Source organism: Chenopodium album, chromosome 9, assembly GCF_948465745.1.
Source record: "Chenopodium album chromosome 9, dcCheAlbu1.1, whole genome shotgun sequence".
Lineage (NCBI taxonomy): Eukaryota > Viridiplantae > Streptophyta > Magnoliopsida > Caryophyllales > Amaranthaceae > Chenopodium > Chenopodium album.
Window position 1 is genome coordinate 63,360,438 of NC_137842.1, and position 6,429 is coordinate 63,366,866.

Below are 6,429 nucleotides of genomic sequence, written 5' to 3' on the forward strand. Positions count from 1 at the left end.
GGAGGTAGTGGGGTTGGTGGAAGAATAAAAAATTATAGAAAGTAAAAGTAGTGGAGAGAATTGAAAGAAAGAAAATATATGAGAGAAATAAATTAAATATTGTAAAAGCTTTCCAAACAAGGAAATGGAGCAAGTATTTAAAAATGACCACAAATGAAAAGTGGAACAAGTATTTAAAAACGGAGGGAGTATGGGAAATGATTTTGGCACACCCTAAATTGATTTTGGCACACCCCTATGTGAGAGCACAGTTTTCTATGCTCTTCTCACATAGGGGTGTGCATAAATCAATTTAGGGTGTGTCAAAATCAATTTCCCTTCTTTCTCGGGAATGTAAGAGATAAAAGGCCTAAAATGTACTGGGATAGCGACCCAAACATTATTTGGGCGTCATGTTAAAATGACTAGCTAAATTGAGGATTTTCTTTTGAAAAATTATTGACCATTTATGAAAATTAATTAGTTGATCAGAAATCTTGCAGAAATTATCTAGTAAGGGTTTTAAAATTTTAATCTATTGCATTCCTAGAAGTCGCTCTACAGCAAATAAGACGCAGAAATCTATTGTTGCTGTTTCTGGAGCTTCCGTCTGGGCGTTTCAAAAATCAAAGTGGCCGTTTTGCTTGTAAAGTTTAGGGTTCAGTTTAAGCTTCGGATTTAATTAAAGTCTATAAATTTGATTTTAGATTTGTGATTAATTGATAATTGTTTAATTGCGTGTAATTTTGATTTTTCAAGGCGATGATAGATTGTTTAGGTTTATGTTTTTTGCTAACAATTGTTTGATTTTCCACTTCAATTATCGTTTTTTTAGCTGAATTTCTGAGGTTTCTGTTTAGTTGATTTCAAGTTTTGATAATGCTCATCATTAATTTATTTGTCAGTACATATGATTCTTCTAAGTTGGATTATTGAATTAATAGTTATAGTTGGTGAACATCTTAAAGATTATACAATTGATAATATTGATAACCTCGCCCTTGGCCGGTGGTGGTTTGTTAGGAGGAGAGAATGTCACAATGAGTTAGAGGGAAGAAAAACGTGGAATACTAGTGAGGATATGTTTGTCCATTCATGTTTAAATGCGGGCGTTACCCGGTAACATGAAGGCATCGTTTAGCTTTTCACTTCATGTTTGTGGTTCTTCTAAGATGGATTACTGAACAGTTATTCAAAATTACTGCTATGTATATTGATGAAATATTGTACGAGCGGAGTGATTTTGCTGATATATTATAGGCCATAAGAATTTAACATGTGGTTGGGGACCTAGAATACCCCATTTTTGGCCGAGAAATCATTCTGTTTTTGGCTTTTCTTTCTATTTGAATTAGCAACCTTTTGCAATTTTTTTGTGGTGTTGAACTAAATTTGACAAGTTCCTTTAATAGATGTGGAAGTGTATAAAAAGAAGTATTACCTAGTTAAACTTTTCTGGTTGGAATATCATAGGTTGACTAAGGAAATTTTGATGTGAAGAGCTCTATGGAAGCAATAAATGTTGAGTCTTCTTCGGCATACCACATACCGTTTTGTCTACCATGTTTTTTATACTCTGCTGCTTTGTGCATTTTTTTTACTGCTTGGAGTTGAATTGAGAGCAATGATAAGCTCAGTTGTTAATTCTAAAGGGTGTCAAGGCGGTGTCTTAACCCTTGTAGGATCGATTATGATGCATTGGATGTTTTTGCCTGACTTTAGAATTGTGACTTTGGTAAGAATTATGCCATATTAACAGCTGATATTTGGATAGAGTCTGTACATTGAAGAGCACAATGACATCATTGACAAGCCGGGTTCAAAAGGTGTAGTTCTTGACTATACTCTTTGGAACTATGAATCTTTGCAGGCTTGCAGTTGATGACTCATGGACTTTTTATTAGGATTCGCAAGTTTCATGTATGGCTCTGTCGATTTTGGAGTAGTACCTTTTGTTGATCTATCTTGCTTAATTTCGTAAGATATCTGCTGTGGTATAGAAAATTTTGAGCTCTTGGACTGACAATACTATAACATTTGGGATTAACGGAGTATTTGTTTTGTTATTTTAATGTTTTGCAGACATGATGGATTGTTTGACGGAGGACCTTGAATCTAATAAATCTTAGTGTAAGTCACTTATTTCTTTTGAATTCCTTCTTATATTGGTGATACAAAAGACTTGATTGCATTTGTGATTTTTGTATGATTATTCTGCTCATATATCTGTTCTAACTAATCTTGGACTTGTGACCACTTAATGTTTGTTGTGGTGGTGAAAGTGAAAGGCATGAAACTATGATATTTTTTAATGTCTGTATTAATTTTATTTGCTACTGATATATTGTATTTCTTATTTGCTTATGTGACCTTGGTTTGTGTAGTGAAGGAATATCTTATTATGGATTATGGGTACTGATTATATTGTGATGCAGTACACATATATTTTTGCACCTTAAGCCCAACCTAAGAGTCCAAAAATTGGGAGACAATTATTCAGCATGCCATGAGTTGTCATGCAATATACTTCGTATATTAAATTAGTACATCAGAATTATGTTCGTCACCATATGCTTAATCAGGTTTGAAGTATATTAGTTAGGACAGATATGTAATCAGTTACCTTATGATTAAATTAGTTAGAACAGATATTTAATTATCGCAAGGTCTTGTAGAATTTATCAGTTTATAACCTATAACCAGCCTTGCTTATTCATACATGTATGAAGTTTTTTGTATTTTTGGCCTTTTTATAGTCCTTTATTGTTGATTAATTGGTTCAAGCTTTAGAAGTTTGTAGAGTAGATTTCTGCTGACTATTTTGGTTGATCACGAACATTTAATTCATTCATTTGATCACATGGGAAAATCGCTGAAGTTTCACATGACAGTGAAGGTATTGCCTGAATTATTTGCTGCTGTTATCAACTGAATACGCTAATAAAAGCACAAAGGAAATGCTACTTTGCATGCTTCGTTCTGCAGATCCATTGTCACACTTGAATCCTAATAGCAGATAACTGATGTATACTTTGTTTCTTAATGTGATGATATGATACCCTTTCTATAGCGAGGACTGTAAATTCAATTGGTGCTATAATATTGGAGTATTTCTGTGCATATAGCTGAATGCACACGAGACTGTATTTAGATATTCGTTCGAACCCTCTGAGGTCTTTTAATTTGCTGAAGTAGAAACCTAATTGAGTTGAATTGCTTTGCCAGTCATTGAGTTTAGGAAATTTCTGATGTCATAGGGTATTGTAATGAATCTGGCTTTTCAAATCTGTCTAGATTATGTGTGTGCTACTATTGGATTGGTACTTGTTTAAAGCTTTTTAAACTTTGCTTCCTCTTGTCTCCTCAAATGTTAGGTTTTTTTTACAAGAACCTTTGGCTTGGTTGACTATACCAATTCTGAACAAAGATTGACATTATTATAATCTAAAAAATAAAGCAAGCGTAAAAGAAATAAAGATTGGGGCTTTTCACCGGTGAAATCCGATGGTTTTCAGGTTTTGGTAGTTTTATTTGTGAAATCATGGAATGGGTTTTGTTTCCGGTGGAATTCTCTGTCTCTAATAATTTGAGTCATGAATGAATCTAATAACACGACGTTGGTATTAAAATTGTGTTTAAATGGTACATCTAAATACCAACAAGGAATGATATTAATACCAACAAAAATATACTTTGGTACTACTAAATTAGTATTTTGGTATCATGATAATCTATCTAAAGTACGGAGTATAATTTAATACCAACACATGTTGTTAGAGGAATTCTTTGCCTATAATAATTTGAGTCATAAATGACTCTAATAACACGCGTTGGTATTAAATCATAGTATTAGCTTTTTAGTCAACTAAAAAGCCAAATAACAATTAACTACTATATTAAAAGCCAAAAGTTTTTGTCAAAAAAAAAAAAAAAAAGCCAAAAGTTATAGAAAAAGTCAATTATCAAACAAGTCCGTTATCTTAGAACAGCTAATCTTAAACTCTTAATAGTCTTAAAACCATTGGTCGTTCTGTCATCAGGATGTGGAGACTATTTCTCACCTTTTCCGAGACTGTCAATTTACTTGGAATTTATGGGAAGACCGACCTTGTGGTTCAGCCTTGAATATGTCCCAGGATCAGTCTTTTGAAGAGTGGTTTCCTGAGGTTCTTTTTAGGTTTCTTCATGATAAGGACTGGTTGATGCTAGATCGTTTTCTAAGTCTGTTATGGGCCCTCTGGCTTACTCGGAACTCTTTGCGGTTTCGTTCTGCGGTTTATTCTCCTGAGTCTATTATGGATCTAGCTTCTAGTTGGGTGGACAGGTGTTTAGCGGCTAGATTGTTCAGATATGATATTACGCCTGCGTTTCCTCCTGGGTTTTCTTTTGCTATGTCTTCTGCAGTTCTTAGAGGGAATGCTTCGGATGTTTGTACAGTCAGTCTTACTTTTGATGGGGCCTGGAATTCTGACAGTCATAATGCGGCAACTGGATGGGTATTCTTGGATGCGGGTTCTAATGTTCAACTCGGGGTGGGGCGCAGGCTTGTAGCTCTAATTCTGCGTTCCAGTCTGAAATGATAGCTTGTCTGTTTGCTTTACGTCATGCCAGGCAGCGTGGGTATTCCTCTTTACAGATTCTTACTGATTGTTCTTTGGTGGTGGATTCGCTTCGGTCTTTGGTTCCCAAGGATATTTTCGTATGTTGGATTCAGCAAGAGCTTCTGGAAATTATTGGGGCTTTGGTTGTGTGTCATGTTCAGAAGGTTCCAAGATCTAAGGTTGCTCAAGCTCACTGTTTGGCAGGGATGGCGCGTCGGCGTGATTTACTTTGTTTCCGTTTTTAGTATATTTGTTGTTTGTTTATTTGTAAGTTCTTTTGTCAAAAAAAAAAAAAAAAAAAAAAAAAAAAAAAAACTGAACCCAAAATATTTGAAGCAACTTTCAACCCATACCCTTGATGGATCCGATCCACTAACTGTTGGGTCATAGATTGTGTATGAGTATTTAATCGTGTGAGCCCGAATGCAGCAGAGTACAGAGTGTCCGAAAAAGCCGTTTCAGATTTTAAATGCCCCACTTCAGATTCTTTCTTTTTGCTTTTTTGAAATTTCTGACCGTTAGCTATATAACGACATGTCTTGGCAGAGTTGGAACAAGGTGGGTCATGTTTAAACTCATATTTCTTGGATAAATGGATATGGATTATGGAGTCACTAACTAATGTGCTATTGTGCATTTGTGTATTTGGGTTGTAAATTTATTTTAATTTTTTTAGGAAAATTTGGCTTGTGTAGGAAAATTTGGCTTGTAGGTTGTACTCGATGAATTGTGTCGAAATTTTTTCCTCTCCTTAAAAATTCTTTCTAAAGGCTTTTGTTTGGCTGAATATTTTGTGTGAGTCGGGTTTATAACATCACATCATTAAGACTCAACTTCATCAAAACCCACAACAATGGCGGAACCTTTAGCCCCCGGTCTAACCGACCACCTTCCTCTGCAACTTATCAAATCAGAAACAATTCCACCATCTCTAAACCTCTCAGAATCCGGAAACAATGGCTTGGATGTATTCGGTGTGGAAGTATCCTGATAGTTTCCTAAGTATTTCTTGTTACTCGTATATTTTAAGGATCGTATTTTTTACTCTTATGTAAAAAATCTGTAACAATGGCTTGGCCTTGATTATGTATCCTTAGTCCTTACCCCCTTCTTTACATTTATCCTCGTACAACTATGTTTTGATGAAAATAACTTTTTAATGTGATTAACTTATTACTCCATTTGTCTCATAAAAAACTAATCACGCAATCAAACACTGCCCACATGTCTATGTACTAGTTGATCTTATTTTTACATAAGTAAATATTAATGTATATAATAAAAAAGTTATACTATGAAACCTTATATAAAAAATTATTTAACAATAAATTTTATGATAAAATTTGATGTTATTAATATGTTAATAAAAAACTATTGTCAAAGTTAATGTAAGAATAGTGGAAAAAAGTCCAATGTGTTGTAAGGAGTATGTATATTTATGATTTAAATCTATTTGTAAATGACATATGACATCTTTTGTTTTTGATTTATTGTACGAGGATACTAGTTGAGTTACGATTTATTTTATTAATTTTTTAAACGGGATGGAATGAATGTGATAGAGTTTTGCGTTCCCGAACTAGTTTTAGGATTATTTCGATAATTTATAGGTCATAAATGAGTCAATCTGAACAATTTCTAGTATTGTGTACTAAATTTCAAGGGCGAAACTTCTCTTAATTAATAGGTAGAGATAGTAATACTCTGCATCTTATATAACTACTCCCTCCATTTTTTTTAAATGCATCACTTTGATTTTTGCACTATTCACATACCATGGTTGACTTAATTTTTTCACCTCTATAAAATAAATATATGTTATTATATAAGTATATCATTAGATTCGTCA